Here is a 20,742-nt window from a genome sequence, read left to right as displayed (position 1 = left end):
CTAAACAGCATTAACCAACGGGTTTTTGCTCAGGTGTCAACAATGTCCATCGCTTCGGGAAAAAGCGATCGGGAAGGAAACATCAACACCAAGCATCAACCACATTTTACCGACCGTGTCATGTGGAATTAGCAGATCTCATTGTACACAGGAAAGGTACACCTTCACTTATTAACACACACCATTGTAGACAGCACAGGTTTTGTAGACCCTTTTTTGCCTCCTCGACACCCAGCATCAGCAGAGCTCATTACATCTCAGAGGGTCACACCACCTGTACCATTTTATCCAGCACAGCTTGAATGGCAGGAACCTCTCCACTGACCCTACTCGTGTGACAGCTGACGACGCAGGAAGTGCCGCTTCGCACTGCCTGCTGCCACCAAGACACGGCACAGCACTGTTTCATTCCTTCATGGAAACAGGGATCGGCAGTGGCCGCCCAAGCAGAGCAAGGAAGACCCAGCAGCCCACCGCCCTCGGCGTGACGTTAGGAAAGGCTCAGAGGCAAGGACCGCGCGGGCTTACAAACCTGCGGGCGTCGGCGTCGGCTCGGCGGGCGGCTCTCCGCGCCGGCGCTGCTGCTCGGGCTCCGCTTCCCGCAGGGCTCCCCGCCCAGAAGCTCCTCCGCGGGCAGGCTGGGCAGCGGCGGCGGCGGCGGCAGCCAAGCGGCCTCGGCGACGGCGCGGCCCGGCGCCACGCACAGGTTGTAGGAGTAGGGCAAGGTGCCCTCGCAGAAGTCGGCCGGCAAGGCGCCGCCGGCCACGGAGAAGCGCTGCGCGCCCAGGCAGCGCAGGACGGCGGGCGGCCCGGCCCGGCGCACCCGCGCCAGCACGGCCAGCGCCACGCTCAGCAGGAACAGGGCGGAGAGGAGCGCCAGCGCCAGCACCAGGTAGAACTGCAGCTCCGCCGGCGACTCGCCGCCCGCCGCCCGCTCGCTCAGCTCCGGCAGCGCCTCCTGCAAGCTCTCGGCCAGCACCACGTGCAGCGTGGCCGTGGCCGACAGCGCCGGCTGCCCGTGGTCCTTCACCACGGCCACCAGCCGCTGCTTCGCCGCGTCCCTCGCCGACACGGCCCGCGCCGTCCGCACCTCGCCGCTGTGCAGCCCCACGCGGAACAGCGCCGGCTCCGGCGCCTGCACCAGCTCGTACGACAGCCACGCGTTGCGCCCCGCGTCCGCGTCCACCGCCACCACCTTCGCCACCAGGTACCCGGCCTCGGCCGACCGCGGCACCACCTCGAACGGCGCCGCCGCCGCCCCCGCCCCGCCCCGCCGCCGGCCACAGCACCCGCGGCGCGTTGTCGTTGCGGTCCAGCACGAAGACGCGCACCGTCGCCGTCGAGCTCCGCGCCGGCGCCCCGCCGTCCTGCGCCCGCACCGCCACCGCGAACTCGCGGCACTCCTCGTAGTCGAAGGAGCGCTGCGCGTACACCGCGCCGCTCCGCGCCTCCACCGACACGTACGGCGCCGCGCGCCGCGCCCGCGCTGCCCCGCCAGCCAGTAGCTCACGCGCCCGTTGGCGCCCGCGTCCGCGTCCCGCGCGCGCACGCGCAGCACCGGCGCGCCCGCCGCGTTGTTCTCCGCCACGTAGGCGCTGTAGGCGGCCTCCTCGAACACCGGCGCGTTGTCGTTCACGTCCGACACCTCCAGCACCAGCGCCGCGCGGCTCCACAGCGCCGGGCTGCCCCGGTCCCTGGCCACCACCGTCGCCCGCTGCTCGGGCGCCTGCTCCCGGTCCAGCGCGCTCGCCGTCACCACCTTGTACGAGCCGCCCGACGACGCCACGATCGACAGCGGCGCCTCGCCCGACAGCTCGCACCACACCTGCCCGTTCTCCCCGGAGTCCCGGTCCATCACGTTCAGGAGGGCCACCACCGTGCCGGCCGGCGCGTCCTCGGGCACCGGGCTCGACACCGACAACACCGTGATTTCGGGCGCGTTGTCGTTCACGTCCAGCACCTCCACCTCCACCTTGCAGTGCGCCACCAGACCGCCCCCGTCCCTCGCCTCCACCAGCAGCGTGTAGCCTCGCGTGTCCTCGAAGTCCAGCGCCTCCTGCAGCGTGATCGCCCCGCTCTCCGCGTCCACCACGAACTTCTCAAGCACCTTGGCCGGCGTTTCCCCGAAGCCGTAGGTGATGCGGCGTTGGTGCCGGCGTCGGCGTCGGAGGCGGAGACGTTCAGCACCGGCGAGCCGCCGGCGCGTCCTCGCGCAGGCTCGCGCGGTACCGGTCCTGCGCGAACACGGGGGGTTGTCGTTGGCGTCGGTGACGTTGATGCAGAGCTGGGCGGTGCCGCTCCGGGGCGGCTCGCCGCCGTCCACCGCCGTCAGCACCAGCCGCAGGCTCTGCTCGCTCTCCCGGTCCAGCGCGCGCCGCAGCACCAGCTCCGCGAACTTGCTGCCGTCCTGGCTCTCCTTCGCCTCCACCGCGAAGTACCCGTTCGCCTCCAGCTCGTAGCCCTGCAGCGAGTTGCTGCCCACGTCCGCGTCTTCGGCCGTGCCCAAGGCAAACGGGCGCCGGGAGAAGTGAACTCGTTGATCTCCAGCTGGAAACGGTCTCGCAGGAAGCGCGGCGCGTTGTCGTTGACGTCCTGGATGGCCACCTCGACGTGGAAAACGTTGAGCGGGTTCTGCAGCAGCGCCTCGAAGCTGACGGAGCAGGACGCCGCCTCGCCGCACAGCTCCTCCCGGTCCAGCCTCTCGCTCACGTACAGGTTCCCGGTCTCCCCGCTCACGCCGAAGTAGTGCTTCTCGGCGCTGAGCCGCAGCTTGCGTGCCGGCAGCTCCGCCGGGCTCAGCCCCAGGTCCCGCGCCAGCGGCCCCACCAGCGAGCCTCTGCCCAGCTCCTCGGCGATGGCGTAGCGGATCCGCTCCGGCGCCGCCCGGCAGCACAAGCCCAGCAGCAAAGCGGGCAGCAGCACTCGCCCGGCTGCTCGCCGGCGGCTCTGCCTCTGCCTGCCCGCCATTCTCGGCAGCGCTCGCCGCGCTCCTCCCTCCTGCCGCTGCCCTCCCTCCCTTCCAGCCGCTCTCCGCAGCGAGCGCAGGGGCCGCCGGACGGCAGCGATCTCGGCGCCGGCTCGGACGCCGCCGCTCCCCGCGCCGCCTCTCGCCTCTGCTGCCCGTGCCGCTGCCGCTCTGGCCGGCGCCGTGCGAGCGAGCAGCCTGCGGGGGCACGACGCTGCGGCGGCTCCGGCTCCGCTCCGGCTCCGGCCCTCCGGCTCCGGCCCGGCTCGGCTGCGGCTGCGGCTCCAGCGCCGCTCCGCGTCGGCCAACAGCGGCACCCGGAGGCGCCGCGACGCCACCGCAGCCGGCTGATGGCCGCGCTCCCAGGGGCCCGGGATTTGACTACTGGTTCAGTGGCTGCACCCAGCTTTGGGGTCTCTCTTTATTAGACTCAGGAATTACTGACAATAAGATAGACCTCTACGATTGTCTTTCTGATTCACAAAACCTCCTTCTTTTGCATCTCCATACTTGAGGGGCTGACAATGGGAAAATGCCAAGACACATCGAGTCTTTCATAGAATTGTACAGTGGGTTTGGTTGGAAAAGCCCTTTAAAGATCATCGAGTCCACCCCTCTGCCATGGGCAGGGACATCCTTCACTAGGTCACGTTGCTCAAAGCCCCATCCAAGCTGTCCTTGAACCCTTCCAATGATGGCGCATCCACAACTTCCCTGGGCAACCTGCTCCAGTCTCTCACCACTCTCATCATAAAACATTACTTCTTTATGTCAAATCAGAACCTACCCTCCTTCGGTTCAAAACCGTTGCCCCTTGTCCTGTCACGACAGGCCCTGGTAAAAAGCCTGTCTCCATCTTTCTTATCAACCCCTTTATATATTGAAAAGGCGCAATAAGGTCCCCAGAGCCTTCTCTTCTCCAGGCTGAAGAACCTCAACTCCTTCAGCCCTTCTTCATAGGGAGGTGTTCCAGTCCTTTGACCATTTTTTGTGGCCCTCCTCTGGACCAGCTCTAACAGGTCCATGTCTTTCTTGTAGTGTGTGCCCCAGAGCTGTACGCCGTACTCCAGCTATGGTCTCACGAAAGCATGGTAGAGGGGGAGCACCACCTCCCTCGACCTGCTGGCCATGCTACTTGTTATACAGCCCAGGATATGATTGGCTTTCTGGGCAGCAAGTGCACGTGGCCAGCTCATGTCCCATTTGTCTCCTACCAGTACCCCCAAGTCCTTCTTCACAAGGCTGCTCTCAATCCCCCACTCTTTACTGAAACTGGGGATTGCCCCAACCCAGGGGCAGGACCTTGCTCTTGGCCTTGTTGAACTGCACGAGGTTCACATGGGCCCACTCCTCCAGCCTGTCAAGGTCTCTCTGGATGGCATCCCTTCCCTCTAGCAAATCGACTGCACCACTCAGTTCGGTGTCATCTGCAAACTTGCTGTGGGTGCACTCAATTCCACTGTCTGGGTTATTGATGAACATATTCTTGAGATATCTTAAATAGTATTGGTCCCAGTACGGACCCTTGTGGGACACCACATTGCTGGTTTCCAATTGGATGTTGAGCCATTGACTAGAGCTCTTTGGATGCAGCCATCCAGCCAGTTCCTTATCCATCTAACTGTCCAAGTGTCAAAGCTGTTCATGGAAACTCCTTGCCTGGCCTGGGTTGCCACTCTGCACTTTGAGGACTGCAGTAGACATGGGTTTGCATTCTTGTGCTACAGACAAGCGTGCCTGGGTGAGCACACGTATGCCTATGAAAGCCTTCCTCTTTACAGCTGTAAACCTCAAAGGGGTGTACGGGAACTGCCCCTGCACTCAGAAAGTTGGAACAGATGTGACCTTCCCCGGTGGATCAGATGCCATTCTACCCATGCATCGTCCTTCTAAATGCCGAGTTATTAGACAAATACTTTCTCATCAGAAGACTGTCATTGCCTTTCAGGACAGCAGAGCTAGGATCATAACGTGAACGGCCCAGGTCTTGGCACCAGCCATGAAATCAAACCATTGCCCAGCCAAAAACACATTGACTCACCTGGTTTCCTGGTTCAAAGCCAGTGTCTCACCCTCCTTGCCCTGCCTTCACAGCCTTTCGTTGAACCATGGACAATATCCAACTTTTGGCCATCTGTCAGCCACAGGCAAAAGAGCATTTCATTCAGCGACATTTTAGGGTGACAGAAGTCTATCAAAGTCCTTGTCTTGCGGCCTCTAAGCCTTCAAGGTATGGATGGAACTCCAAGGTATGGATGGATGAAACCCGGTATTGATGCCATAGCAATTACAGCCCTCCAGGGAAATGCTTTTCTACCCTCAGCTATACTTCACCATCTCCCTTGACCCTCACCTGTATATAAAAGTCAGTTGAGCAATGTAGAGGAATGTCAGGAAGGTACTACCCCAAGGATGGAATAAACAATGAGAAATAGCTGCAGCAACAACACAGAGAAATCATGCCTGGAGAAAAGGAATTCATCTGCCTAATGCTACTCTTTCTGCAGCGGCCTTCCTCCAAAAGCTGGGAGGGCAGACGGCGAGACTCCTTTCTTTCTTTACGCAGAAGAAAATCTAATTTCTCTATTAATGGAACCTCACGCTCGTTCCCTTTGGAAATCCATTCCCAAAACAGCAATAAGCAACAGCTCTGTGTCCAATGCTATCAATCAGGTCCAAGTGCATCCCATTGGGAAAAAGCATTGAGAAAGGAAAAGAAGCTCTGCAACACAAACCCAACCCTGTTACAGAGTCTGTTATGCAGAGTCAAGCGCTTTCACAAGAAATCAAAAGGTTTCAGCTTCACCAGTTTTAGCTTCTACCATTTTACTCAGCACAAACTGAATGGCCAGCAACTGTCCACTGAGCCTACACGTAGGATGAAAAAGCTAGTGCCATGTCTCACTTCCTGCTCAGAATGGAAGGGGGTTACACTGTTCCTTCTCTCATTGCTTCATGGACATACAGACCAGACTTCCCATCGACACCACCCAGGGAAACCCAAGGCAAAGAGGACAGAGGTTCAGAAAGCTAGCGTGGGCTTGTAGGCGTGTGGCACGTCGGTGTCGACGGGCGGCTCTTCAGCGCTGGCACTGGTGCTCGGGCTCCACTTCCCAGAGGTGTCCCCGCTGAAAAGGTCCTCCGCCAGCAGGAGGACCATCATCACTCTACACAGTTATTGCACAAACACTTTATTATTGTTGGAGGATTACCATTGCCTTTCAGGACAGGGAAACCAGGATCACAGCATGAATGGCACAGACCTCGGCACCAGCCATGAAATCAAATCGTTGCTCATCCAAACCGCATTGACCCACCTAGTTTCCTGGTTCAAAGCCAGCCTCTCATGCTCCTTGCTCTGCGTTCACAGCCTCTAGTTGCACCATGGACAATATCCAACTTTTGGCCATCTATCGGCCACAGGCAAAAGAGCATTTCATTCCGCGACATTTTAGGGAAACAGAAGTCTGTCAAAGTCTTTGTCTCGTGCATTGGGTTTGCGTGGCAAGGCTTTGGTAGCGGGGGGCTACAGGGTGGCTTCTGTGAGAAGATGTCAGAAGCTCCCTCCTGTATGACAGAGGCAGTTCCGCTGGCTCCAAGATGGAGCCACCGCTGGCCAAACTGAGCCAATCAGCGACAGTGGTAGCACCTCCGGGATAACATATTTAAGAAGGGTTAAAACCTGCTGTGCAACAGCAGCTGGGAGAGAGGAGTGAGAATACGTGAGAGAAACAACTATGCAGACACCAAGGTCAGTGAAGAAGGAGTGCTCCAGGTGCCGGAGCAGAGATTCCCTGCAGCCCATGATGAAGACCATGGTGATGCAGGTTGTCCCCTGCAGCACATGGAGGTCCATGGTGGAGCAGATATCCACCCTGCCGCCGTGGAGGACACGCGCTGGAGCGGGTGGATGTGCCCCGAAGGAGGCTGTGACCCTGTGGAGAGCCCGCACTGGAACAGGCTCTTGGAAGAACATGTGGCCCCGTGGAGAGGAGCCATGCTGGAGCACGTCTTCTGGCAGGACCTGTGACCCTTGCGGGTGACCTATGCTGAAGCAGTCCGTTCCTGAAGGACTGCACCCATGGAGAGAACCCATACTGGAGCACATTGTGAAGATCTGCAGCCTGTGGGAAGGAGTTGGTTGGAGAAGTTCGTAAAGGACTGTCTCCCATGGGTGGGACCCCACACTGGAGCAGGGGAAGGGCTGAGGAGGAAGGAGTGGCAGAGACAACGCAGGATGAACTGACCGCAACCCCCGTTCCCGTCCCCCTGCACCTCTCGGCGGGAGGAGGTAGAGAAATCGGGAGTGAAGTTGAGCCCAGGAAGAAGGGAGGAGTGGCGGGAAGATGTTTTAAGATTGTTCTTCTTTCTCATTACCCTACTCTGACTTTCATTGGCAATACATTAAATTAATTTCCCCGACTCAAGTCTGTTTGGCCTGTGACAGTAATCGCTGAGTGATCTCCCTGCCCTTATCTCGACCCATGAGCCTTTCATCGTATTTTCCATCCACTTGAGGGGGGGAGTGGCTTGGTGGGCACCTGGCGGCTCACCAAAGTTAACCCACCACATCTTGACAGCTGCAAGCCTTCAAGGTATGGATGGAAACTACTCTCCCAGCCCGATAATCTCTCAGTCTTTTCATCTTTTAATGGTTAAGATTACCAGCCAAAATGAGGCCCAACTTTAGACCTGGACAAAGAAACAAGGCAAGAATGGGAAACCTACACAAGTGTAAGAATCATAGCTTCACGTTTCATATTGTGTCAGTTGTAGTAGGTACACAGAAAAGGTAACTCGTTGCTAACAAGCCCACAGGAGGCTCACACAGAAGTTCACACCGTAGACCACAGCCATGCTTCCTCAGAGTAACTTCTCTGGACAATAAACAAGAGAATATGCATGGAACCACAACTGTGGGCCTCATCTAACACAAAGTGAACAAACTGAACCTTTAGACATTCCCTCTAGCCATTTCACACTATAGCACAGCGAACTCTTCCACCTGCCCTGTCTCTGGACAGGCAGAACTCTTCACCCTGCCCAAATATCACGCAACAGGAAAGCTACCTCTGCAGACAGACACCACTGAAAGTAATGTTGTGCACACAACTCCTCAGAATCCAAGCACTGCAACACGGATGCGTGCAAAGAGATTTTCTGCTCATCCCATATAATTTGAAGAAGAAACAGAAAAGGTTCTAAAAGCCATGAGCGCTATGGAACTCAATTAAAGACCCACTCATCAAAGTCTCAGCTCAACGGCAACGTCATCCTTCTTCAGCACATGGGCAACTTGGAAGATACAGTACACTACCACGTGTAATGCAAAGTGTACAACTGTGCCTAATAACCGTCATTCCCAGGAATCATCATGCAACAGGAAAGCAAACTGATGAACCCACAACTTGGCCAGTTGGAGTCCAAGAAAGGCAATATCCAAAAATAAGACACCTTCAGACTCATTTTATGTAGGCCAGCAATAAACCCTGGGAATCAAAAAACACATGCCATGTCTCCACCAGTACATCCTCACGCACAGCCCCCTAGACTCTCCTCAAACCTTCACAGATTGCATGGTTTCAGTGATCTTCGTCATGTGCAGATGGACTACACCCAAAGACAAGTTGCTCAGAAAACTGCTCCTTACCATGGAGAATATGTGACTTCTCACCATGTGTATGTGACAAGCAAGAGCATTTCTTCCAGTTTGCATTTGAAGGAAACACATCTATGGAAGTCTTTCTCTTTACAGCTGTAAACGTGAAAGGCATGTACGGGACAGTCAGACAAATGGAACAGATGCGATCTTCCACACACTGTCAGAGACAAAGGCCCACCTTCAGATCAACAACGAGCAAGGCAAGAACTTAACACATGCAGAGAGGAAGGGATCACAACATACTTCTAGATGAGGGCACTTTCCTCTTCCCAATGCTCCCATTATGGCATTTCGCATAAGTACCTAATTAAGCTGTTAGTTAAGAACTGATGACAACCTGCAAACACACAGGAAGAACCTCCCAGGGCTCCCCACGCAGCTGGAATAACATGTCTTCTGGCTAAACTCGCTTGGGAAGACGAAACTCACATTGCATGACACCACAGCTGGGCACTGAACAGGGAAAGGAGCAAACCACAGCTCTTGTGCCCTTCAACAGCTCCTCACACACAGCTCCCACGACTCCCATCTCCAACCCTTCACACCTTGCACGGTGTACTTTGACCCTCAGCATCTGCAACCACTTGCAGGATCACGCACGGACTGCACATAGCTGTCTTCACATCTCTGCACTAAGAGGGAGACAGATTGTCTGCCAAGTGCACCTCAGAGGAGAAACGTCAAGGGTCTGAAAGTAAAAGAGGCGCTGTCCTCCAGGAGAGACTGGCTCAGGGAACGGCGTGCAACACAGGAACGCCGTGATGAGAGCCAAAGGCCCGCTCTAAGGAAGCTCCAGCCGGCAGCAGGCTCCCTTCGCCGGCCTCCCACAGCCACTGTAACGCTGAGCCGCAACCCCACGCTCCCCTCCCCGCAGCAAGAGGCACCAGCACCCAGCGCGGTGCTGAACGCAGCTTTGCCTTCCTTGGAACGACAGCTCCGCGCGCGGGACAGAGAGAGAAGGCGGCGGGAAAGGGCAGAGAAGCAGCAGAGGGAAGCGTCGCGGAGCAAGTGTGCTCAGAGGAACTCACCGGGGAGCGGCGGGGTCCGCGCGGCGGGCGCCGGCAGGGTCCTCCCCGAGCAGCGGCGCGGGCTCGTCGGGCGGCGGCCGGGCCGGGAGGGTGTCGCAGCAGCTGCCGCCCGACAAGCGGAGCTGGCTCTTGCGCGAGTCGGCGGTGAGCGACACCTCGTGCGAGTAGGAGTGCAGGAAGGCGCGGACGCCGTCGATGCCCACGAAGTGCGAGGCCGGGACGCCGCGCAAGGCGCCGCTGCCCGCCGCCAGCAGCTGCGAGCGGCGCCAGCGCCGCAGGCGCAGCGCCAGCAGCAGCAGCAGGAAGGCGAGGAAGAGGCAGGACACGGCCGCCACGGCCACCACCAGCCACCGCGTCAGGCTGCCGGCCGCCTCGCCCGGCGCCGCCGCCGCGCTGCCCAGCTCCGACAGCAGCTCGGCCACGCTCTCGGCCAGCACCACCGTCAGCGTCGCCGTGGCCGACAGCGCCGGCCGCCCGTGGTCCTTCACCACCACCACCAGGCTCTGCCGCGCCGCGTCGCGGGCCAGCGGGAAGCGCGCCGTCCGCACCTCGCCGCTGTGCAGCCCCACGCGGAACAGCCCCGGCTCCGTCGCCTTGGCCAGCTCGTACGACAGCCACGCGTTCTGCCCCGCGTCCGCGTCCACCGCCACCACCTTGGCCACCAGCGCCCCGGGCTCCGCCGAGCGCGGCGCCAGCTCCACGCCCGCCCACCCGCGCCCGCGCCCGCCGCCGCCGCCGCCGCCGCCGGCGGGTACAGCACCTGCGGCGCGTTGTCGTTCTCGTCCACGATCACGAGCCGCACCGACACGTTGCTGCTCAGCGCCGGCGCGCCGCCGTCCTCCGCCCGCACCCACAGCCCCACCTCGCGCACCTCCTCGTAGTCGAAGGAGCGCAGCGCGTACAGCGCGCCCGTCTCCGCCTGCACCGACACGTACGACGACAGCGGCGCGCCCCGCACCCGCCCCTCCGACAGCCGGTACCGCACGCGCGCGTTCTGCCCCCAGTCCGCGTCCGACGCCCGCACCGTCAGCACCAGCGCGCCCGCCGCGTTGTTCTCGGGCAGCCGGGCGCTGTAGCGCGCCTCCGCGAACACCGGCGCGTTGTCGTTCACGTCCAGCACCCGCAGCGCCAGCACCGCGCTGCTCCACAGCGCCGGCGACCCGCCGTCCGCCGCCCGCACCGTCACGTTGTACTCCGCCACCGCCTCCCGGTCCAGCTCGCTCGCCGTCACCACGCGGTAGTAGTCCTCAAACGACCGCTCCAGCCGGAACGGGACGCGCTCGGCGATGCTGCACCGCACCTCGCCGTTCGCCCCCGAGTCCCGGTCCTGCACGTGCAGCAGGGCCACCACCGTCCCCGACGGCGCGTCCTCAGAGATCGCACTCAGCGCCGACGCACTGTCATCGGGCGCGTTGTCGTTCACGTCTGTCACGCTGATCGCGACTTTCGCCGTGTCGAAAAGCTCGCCGCCATCATGGGCTGCACCTCCAGGTGATGTGACGAGATTTCCTCAAAGTCCAAAGCGTCCAGGGATATTCGCTCCCGTCTCAGTCCAGGTAAAAGTTCCGACGCCCGGTCTGAAATTTTATGGAACTGTATTTCACGTGCCCGTTCAGCCCCTCGTCGGCGTCGGCGGCCGTGACGCTGACGAGGACGGAGCCCACGGGCACGTCCTCCGGCACACGCACCGTGTACTCCGCCTGGCTGAACACGGGCGCGTTGTCGTTCGCGTCCAGCACCGCCACGCGGATCCGCGCCGTGCCCGTCCGCGCCGGCTCTCCGCCGTCGCTCGCCCTCAGCACCAGCTCGTGAAACGCCGCCTCCTCCCGGTCCAGCGCCTTCGCCAGCACCAGCTCGGGACGCTGAGCCCCGCCGGGCCCGCCTGCACGGCCAGCGAGAAGTGCTCGTCGCCGCTCAGCTCGTACCTCTGCAGGGAATTCGGTCCCACGTCCGGGTCGTGAGCCTCGGCCAGGGGAAACCGCGACCCCAGCGCTGTCGTCTCGCTCATTCTCAGTTCTTTTCTGCCTCTCGGAAGCTGGGCGCGTTGTCGTTAATGTCCGTGATTTCCACTTCGATGCCGTAAACCTGCATTTCCCCCTCCACTATCACCTCACAGCGCAGCACGCATTTCTCACCAGCCGGCACAGCTGCTCTCTGTCTAGCCTCTCCGCCGTCACTAAATGTCCCGTCTTCCCGTGCAGAGCGAAGTACTGCGTCCTGCCTCTGTCTATGATACGGACGCCGCTGTCGCGGAGCGCCGGCAGGTCCAGCCGCAGGTCCTTGGCCACGTCGCCCACGAACGAGCCCTTCGGCATCTCCTCGGCAACCGAGTAGCGCAGCTGCCCCCACGCCGCCTCCCACGCCGACACCAGCACGCACCACAGCACGGCTCGCTCCCGCCGGCCCCACCGCCTCCCCGCCGCGCACATCGCCGCCGCGGCTCCGCCGGCACCGCACCACCGCCGGACGCTCCCCGCCGACGAACGCCGACCCGCCTCCCGCTCCGCTCCGGCTCCGGCTCCGGCTCCGCTCCGGCTCCGGCTCCCGCTCCCGCTCTCGCTCCGCTCCCGCTCCGGCTCGCCGCTCCCGGCCGCTGCCGCCGGCCCCTCCGCCTCGCTGCAGCACGGCTCCGCACCGCGGGGACGCTCGCAGACCGCCCGGACGCCGAGCCACCCACCCAGCCAGCCAGCCAGCCAGCCGGGCCGCAGCGGGCGGGGCTGCCTGCAGCGCTCCGGCCTTCCTCTCGCTCCTCCTCGGTCAACAGCGGCGCCCGCAGCCTCCTCCCGGCACTGCAGGCACCGAGCGCTGCCGAGCGCTGCCCGCCCTGCCTTTGCCACGGGCAGCTCGCGGGGACGGGGCCGCCGCCGCGGACACATCGGTTCCCGTCCAGCCCTGATCTCCGGCGCTGGCTTGTCTCCAGCCGAGCTCCTCTTTCAGCCTCCAGGCCATCCCGACCACAAAGAAATCACACGCCTCCCGTGGGCGGGTACTTCTACCGCACGGGAAGAATGAAGTGGTAATGGCGATATAGATGAAGTAAAGTAGTTTTTCTCATTTTAACGTGTAGAATAGTCTTACTCTTATCCTATTAGTCCAAAAGCACAATCCCCACCACGCATTTTTCTAGCCGTCGTGCTATAATGACTGCTGCAGGATAGCAAAAGAAAACAGGCTCTGAGCGAGAAAAGGTGATGATCGGACACCCCCCGCCCCCCGGAGAAGCAGAGGCAGCAGGCTGATTACCTCAAGCGGCTGCAGCTTTGCTTGAAATACTTCAGTTCGTAGGGAACGCGCTTCAAATTGACTACTGCACCACTACTGACGGAGATTCGACAGCTAAAGGCAGAAGCAGGTGGGGTCAATGAACGGAGAACCTAAGCCCCCTGAGCCCCTACAGCTCCTGAGGAGCTGGGGTTGCCCAGGCGCCTGCCATGGGCTCTGGGAGTTCTCCCTAGAAGACCTTCCTCAAAACACAGTGCCGGAGGAGGCTCCCCTCCTGCTCGAAAACCATGCTCTCCCACCCACCCCGTTTCAGCCTCTACGTCCTTGATCACTTCGCACTCACTGTACTACAGCTACCCGGGAGGCGGGAAGCACCTGCAGTGAACCTGGCCAGAACCATCTGCTCGGCTCCCGCAAACTGCAGGGAAAATGGCTGTGCGAGTACAGCAAGAAGAACAACAGGTCCATCTGCCTCGGCTCCTGTGCCTCTTCTGTGGCCCACAACAGCAAAGCGGGGATGGGTGCAGCCATAGAACAGGCTTGGTTTGCTCCAGATCTTTCTTACGCCCTTTCTTTTCCCGGTATTCGTCTATTCTCTACAGTATTTTTGAACTGGATGAGAGCAACTGAATTGTATTAAAAGGCGGGTACATCCACAGATAGAGCTAATAATGGAAAAGGAAATTTGAAGGCCTTTAACGGGTGATTTCCCTTTTTCCTAGGCCACATGAATTTAGGGTTTCTATAGTTTATACACATTTACATTTATATCTATCCGAGGAATTCGAGAGCTTGAACGAGCAGGAAGGGGCTTTGATTTTTCTCAGCAATCACGGTGGAAAAGATGGATACCTGTTAGTACAGGGTTCATCTAATGCTTGAATCTTCATGTTGGTAGGACAACTTTCCAACAAAATACTGTAGGACAGCAGGAGAAGACAAGTACAGCTGCACACCCTGAACTATGTGGAGGCTTTGTAAAAGTGCAAATGGACTTTACTGAGGTGCCTAATTGCTGTCATTTTGAGTAATTCCTTCTGGTTTTAGAGATGTTCTCAGGATGGGTAGAGCCCTCTTCTTCTCAACATGTAGATGCAACAGCTATTGCAAAAAGTGGCTGAGAGACTGAATTCCTCAGTTTAGTATTCCCCTGTCAAGGGGATCAACCAGGGCCAAGCACCTCTCTTTGGGAAAAGGGGATCGGAAAAGAAGACAGGCTCTGAACTACAAAAGGCAGTTTGTTTGGGGTTTTTTTATGATCCCATTCTACACCTTCCCCTGTGTATGAAAGACAGATCAGGGACAGTAAAAAAGAGGAACTACACCCAGGAAAAGAAATGAGAAATAACTGCACAAAGAACTCGGAAAAATCATGCCTGGATAAAATGTATCCGTCCCATTAATGCTGCCATTTCTGCAGCAGCCTTCTCCAAAACATGGCAGGGCACTCGATGGAAGAGGGGAACATTCAGTAGGGAGGAACAATCTGTAACTTCTCCATGCATGGAGCCACATGCACCTTTCCTTTGGGAAACACCATTAACCAACGGGTTTGCATCCAGCTATCAACCACGTCCAAGTACATCGGCTTGGGAAAAAAGTGATCGAGAAGGAAAAAGCTCCAACACCAAGCGTCCACCGCATTTTCCCGACTCTGTCGTGCAGAATCATTAATTTACCGCGTTCACCGTTACGAACTCAAACGAGAGTTGTAGTCAAAACCTCTCAGCTGAACCCAAACCTGTGACCACCAAAGAACCAAGAAGTGCCGCCGCTAGCTGCCTGCTCTGAGTGGAAGGGGGTTATCCCGTTCCTTTCTTCATTCCTTCCTTCATGGAGACACGGATCAGCACTTCCCATCCACCCCACCCGGGGAAACCCAGGAGAAAGAGGACGGAGGTTCAGAAGGTACAGGGTCTCATTCAGCACAGGAAGGATCTGCCTTCACCGTTACTAACACACCCTGTAGACAGCACAGGTTTTGTAGACCCTTTTTTTGCCTTCTCGACACCCAGCATCAGCAGAGCTCATTACATCTCAGAGGGTCACACCACCTGTACCATTTTATCCAGCACAGCTTGAATGGCAGGAACCTCTCCACTGACCCTACTCGTGTGACAGCTGACGACGCAGGAAGTGCCGCTTCGCACTGCCTGCTGCCACCAAAGTCACGGCACAGCACTGTTTCATTCCTTCATGGAAACAGGGATCGGCAGTGGCCGCCCAAGCAGAGCAAGGAAGACCCAGCAGCCCACTGCCCTCGGCGTGAGGTTAGGTATATTTCTCTGCTCACCACCATTCTGGAAGAAATAGAAGGATTCAAAAGCACCCAAATGGTAAACGGCCAAACTACAAGAGGAGCAGGCATCCAACAGAGAATGGCTCATCAAACTAATGGCTCATGGGGAATCTCCTCCCCTCTTTTATCACACACACTTGTTCCACAGAGATGCCACTTCTACTGAGGTCATGTTTACATATATTCCCCACCAACACCTCTCTTTTATTTGACTCAGGAAGCATGGAAACCTTTCCTTAATGCAACTCCAAAGGCGTTTACAACGGACATACGCTCTCGGGTACTTTCACGTCGTCCCTTGAGCCACAATGAATGCTCAGAAGGCAATGTTCCTGGCACAGCAATAATAAAGGAACTCATCTAGCTTTTATATAATCATGACGCAACTATAAGAGCAAGCAACCATATTATAGCTAGGGAAGACTTTAAGAGCTTTTTAGCACTCTGTCAGGTTTTTTCATTCTGCTTTCCTTCCCTGCCACAAATACCAAAGGAAATAGTTGTGTTGGAGTAATCAAGAAGTAATCAGAAACAGAACAAAGCAAAAGTCATTGCAATCCTGTCATGCCGGGCCTGCAAAGGGTTTCCCTCTTCCCGGCCTTTCTTCCTTTTGCTCCTGTAAGTCTCTGACCTTTGTCCCACTGTTGATTTTTCTTGTAGGGAGAAGAGCAATTACATTGCAAAATGTATCACCCTAAAGGTAGTGTGTAGACCTCTATCCTAACATAGCCAAATAACCTTTATTGTTTTGTTTCTGATTCACAAAACTTCCTTCTTTTGCATCTCCATACTTGAGGGGCTGACAATGGGAAAATGCCAAGCCACATCGAGTCTTTCATACAATTGTACAGTGGGTTTGGTTGGAAGCCCTTTAAAGATCACCGAGTCCACCCCTCTGCCATGGGCAGGGACATCCTTCACTAGGTCACGTTGCTCAAAGCCCCGTCCAAGCTGTCCTTGAACCCTCCAATGATGGCGCATCCACAACTTCCCTGGGCAACCTGTTCCAGTCTCTCACCACTCTCATTGTAAAACATTCTTCCTTATGCAATCAAATCTACCCTCCTTCGGTTTAAAACCATTGCCCCTTGTCCTGTCACGACAGGCCCTGGTAAAAAGTCTGTCTCCATCTCTCTTATCAACCCCCTTTATATATTGAAAAGGCACAATAAGGTCCCCCAGAGCCTTCTCTTCTCCAGGCTGAAGAACCTCAACTCCTTCAGCCCTTCTTCATAGGGAGGTGTTCCAGTCCTTTGACCATTTTTGTGGCCCTCCTCTGGACCAGCTCTAACAGGTCCATGTCTTTCTTGTAGTGTGGGCCCCAGAGCTATGCAGTACTCCAGGCTTGGTCTCATGAAAGCGTGGTAGGGGGAGCACCACCTCCCTCGACCTGCTGGCCATGCTACTTGTTATGCAGCCAAGGACAGATTGGCTTTCTGGGCAACAAGAGCACGTGGCCAGCTCATGTCCCATTTGTCTCCTACCAGTACCCCCAAGTCCTTCTCTGCAAGGCTGCTCTCAATCCAGTCCTCCCACAGCCTGTATTGATATTGCGGATTGCCCCAACCCAGGGGCAGACCTTGCTCTTGGCCTTGTTGAACTGCACGAGGTTCACATGGGCCCACTCCTCCAGCCTGTCAAGGTCCCTCTGGGTGGCATCCCTTCCCTCTAGCAAATCGACTGCACCACTCAGCTGGTAGCATCTGCAAACTTGCTGTGGGTGCACTCAATCCCACTCACTATGTCATTGATGAAGATACTAAATACTACTGGTCCCAGTACGGACCCTTGAGGAATACCACACCTTACTGGTTTCCACTTGGACATTGAGCCACTGACTCAGCCAGTTCCTTATCCATCTAACTGTCCGCCTGTCAAACCCATATCTTTCCAATTAGGCGGCCAATATGATTTGGGGGACCATGTGGGGAACACCCTGCACGTGTTCTCCCACTGACCCCTAGTCTCTTCATGGAAACTCCTTGCCTGGCCTGGGTTGCCACTCTGCACTTTGAGGACTGCAGTAGACATGGGTTTGCATTCTTGTGCTACAGACAAGCGTGCCTGGGTGAGCACACGTATGCCTATGAAAGCCTTCCTCTTTACAGCTGTAAACCTCAAAGGGTGTACGGGAACTGCCCCTGCACTCAGACAGTTGCAACAGATGTGACCTTCCCCAGTGGATCAGACGCCCTGAGGTTGAGCTGTAGCTCATGACAACAAGCAAGGCAAGAGTTAGAAACATACAGGAATGAACAGATCAGGTGGAATACATTTCTGAGGCCAAACTTACTGAGCAGAAGCAACTCAAATTGCATGGTACTCCATCAGGCACACGGTTGTGTTAACTGTGACAAGCAAGGAAATGACCATCTGTTCTGCTATAGCCTCTACACACAGAGCTCCACGAGTCTTCTCTCCAACCCTACACAACTTGCAGCTTTGCTTCTGACCTTCTCCTAATTGGCAAAAACATATCAGGAGAGGATAACGCACTACAATCCCACCAAGAAGGCAGGTATATTTCTCTGCTCACCACCATTCTCGGAAGAAATAGAAGGATTCAAAAGCACCCAAATGGTAAACGGCCAAACTACAAGAGAGCAGGCATCCAACAGAGAACGGCTCATCAAACTCATGGCTCACGGGGAATCTCCTCCCCTCTTTTATCACACACACTTGTTCCACAGAGATGCCACTTCTACTGAGGTCATGTTTACATATGTTCCCCACCAACAAGAACAGAACACCATGATACCCTCACAGCTCCTGCCTTTCACACTCCCTGCAGCATGAGCAAGAGGCACGAACACACGACACATTGCTAAACGAAGCTCTGCTGATAATTACAAGGAAACCTACTTACGTAGGAGACCAGGTAAAGAACAACAAAAACATAAATCAGACAAGCAAGGCAAGGAAGCATTAGAAGAGAAAGTGGTGTCAGAGCAACTCACCCGAGGAGGACGTCTCAGTCTTCACTGCAGGCGTGGAAAGTCATCCCAGAGAGCACCTAGAAGTCATTCAGATCTCAAGCTGCAAGTGCAGCCCTAAAGTCTTACTCTGGACTACGCAGCAGGGGTTTCATTCTAAGAAACAGTCATGGGCTCTCAGCAATTTTTCTACTCTGTGGCCTGCTCATCTCCCACAAATATGAAGCCGTAAGTGTAAGCCCCTTCTCATGGGCTTCTTTCTCAAGCTAAGTCTTCTGAGAAACTACAACAGATGCTCTTTTAGCTTCTGCTTCATTTTCCTCACACCTAAATTTCTGTCTTAGGTGCCTGAAGTAAGTATTTGCTGCAAAAAAACACACACAGTTTCAAATGCAAAAGCAGCACCCAGAAATGGGCAAAATGAACCACGACCTTCCAGGAAATAAAGGCCTGAAAGAAAGGGTCATGACAACTATGAAGCAATTCTCCATCGCAATGTTCCAGGGAGATACAGATGGATGAAAGAGGTTTCACACAGGAATTATAAGCTGTTCTACACATGCATCATTGTTCTCTGCCCACAGTTATTGCACAAACACTTCAGGATTGGAGGACTACCATTGCTTTCAGGACAGGAAACCAGGATCACAGCCAAAACGGCACAGGCCTTGGCACCAGGCATGAAATCAAACCACTGCTCAGCCAAAACACCTAGACTCGCCCAGTTTCCTGCCTCAAAGCCAGCCTCTCACCCTCCTTGCACAACATTCACAGTCATTACTTGCACCATGGTCAATATCCAATGTTTTGGCCATATGTCAGCCGCAGGCAAAAGAGCATGTCATTACGTGCCATCTTAGGGAAACACAAGTCTATCAAAGTCTTTCTTGGCACCTGAACACCTTCAAGGTACGGATGGAAACTGCTCCCCAGCCCAACAATTCTCACAGAGCTTTCAACGTTTCAAGGTTACCAGCCACAATGAGGCCCAGCTTTAGACCTGGACAACTAACAAGCAAGAATGGGAAACCTACACAAGTGAAGGCGTCATAGCTTAACATTTCAGATCATGTCAGCTGTAGGAGGTACACAAAGAAGGCTGTCTACTTGGCAAATACTCCACAGGAGGCTCACACAGCAGCTCACACCAAAGACCAGAGCCACAGTTCCTCAAAGGAATTTCTTTGGACGACACAATAGGGAAAATGCATGGAATCACCACTCCGGGCCTCTTACAATTAGGACAAACGGAACTTTTACACGGCATGTACGGGACAGTCAGACAAATGTAACAGATGCGATCTTCCACACACTGTCAGAACAAAGGCCCACCTTCAGATCATGACAACGAGCAAGGCAAGAACTTAACACACGCAGAAGAGGAAGGGAGCACAACATACTCTTCCAGATTACGGCACTTTCCTCTTCCAATGCTCCATTACGGCATTTCTCATAAGTACCTAATTAAGCTGTTAGTTAAGAACTGATGACAACCTGCAAACACACAGGAAGAACCTCCCAGGGCTCCCCCACGCAGCTGGAATAACATGTCTTCTGGCTAAACTCGCTTGGGAAGACGAAACTCACATTGCATGACACCACAGCTGGGCACTGCACAGAGAAAGGAGCAAACCACAGCTCTTGTGCCCTTCAACAGCCAGCTCCTCACGCACAGCTCCCACGGACTCCCATCTCAAACCCTTCACACCTTGCACGGTGTTCTTTGACCCTCATCATTTGCAAGCACCTCATCATACAGCCAGTTGCCCACAACTATTTCTGTTCAGCATGCATCAGGATCACGCACGGACTACATAGCTGTCTTCACATCTCTGCACTAAGAGGGAGACAGATTGTCTGCTAAGCGCACTCAGAGGAGAACGTCAAGGGTCTGAAAGTAAAAGAAGGCGCTGTCCTCCAGGAGAGACTGCTCAGGGAACGGCGTGCAACACAGGAACGCCGTGATGAGAGCCAAAGGCCCGCTCTAAGAAGCTCCAGCCAGGCAGCAGGCTCCCTTCGCCGGCCTTCCCACAGGCCACTGTAACGCTGGTGACGCAACCCCACGCTCCCCTCCCCGCAGCAAGAGGCACCAGCACCCAGCGCGGTGCTGAACGCAGCTTTGCTTCCTTGGAACGACAGCTCCGCGCGCGGGACAGAGAGAAGAGCGGCCGGGGAAAGGGCAGAGAAGCAGAGAGGGAAGCGTCGCGGAGCAAGTGTGCTCAGAGGAACTCCACCGGGGAGCGGCGGGGTCGCGCGGCGGGCGCCGGCAGGGTCCTCCCGAGCAGCGGCGCGGGCTCGTCGGGCGGCGGCCGGGCCGGGAGGGTGTCGCAGCAGCTGCCGCCCGACAAGCGGAGCTGGCTCTTGCGCGTCGCCGGTAGCGACACCTCGTGCGAGTAGGAGTGCAGGAAGGCGCGGACGCCGTCGATGCCACGAAGTGCGAGGCCGGACGGCCGCGCAAGGCGCCGCTGCCGCCGCCAGCAGCTGCGAGCGGCGCCAGCGCCGCAGGCGCAGCGCCAGAGCAGCAGCAGGAAGGCGAGGAAGAGCAGGACACGGCCGCCACGGCCCACCACCAGCCACCGCGTCAGGCTGCCGGCCGCCTCGCCCGGCGCCGCCGCCGCGCTGCCCAGCTCCGC

General features: G+C 56.9%; 3 pseudogenes; all 3 read right to left on the bottom strand.

The window, feature by feature from the left end:
- Positions 1 to 490: 490 nt before the first annotated feature.
- Positions 491 to 2,967, bottom strand: LOC127029167 (protocadherin gamma-B5-like; annotated as a pseudogene).
- Positions 2,968 to 5,987: 3,020 nt separating this feature from the next.
- LOC127029166 (protocadherin gamma-A10-like) lies at positions 5,988 to 12,128 on the bottom strand (annotated as a pseudogene).
- An 8,200-nt stretch (positions 12,129 to 20,328) lies between these two features.
- LOC127029165 (protocadherin gamma-A10-like) overlaps positions 20,329 to 20,742 on the bottom strand; it is an 11,548-nt pseudogene continuing 11,134 nt past the window's right edge.

Source organism: Gymnogyps californianus, unplaced genomic scaffold, assembly GCF_018139145.2.
Source record: "Gymnogyps californianus isolate 813 unplaced genomic scaffold, ASM1813914v2 HiC_scaffold_83, whole genome shotgun sequence".
Classification (NCBI taxonomy): Eukaryota; Metazoa; Chordata; class Aves; order Accipitriformes; family Cathartidae; genus Gymnogyps; species Gymnogyps californianus.
The sequence above is the reverse complement of the archived record's forward strand: the minus strand, read 5'-3'. Positions and strand labels throughout refer to the sequence as shown.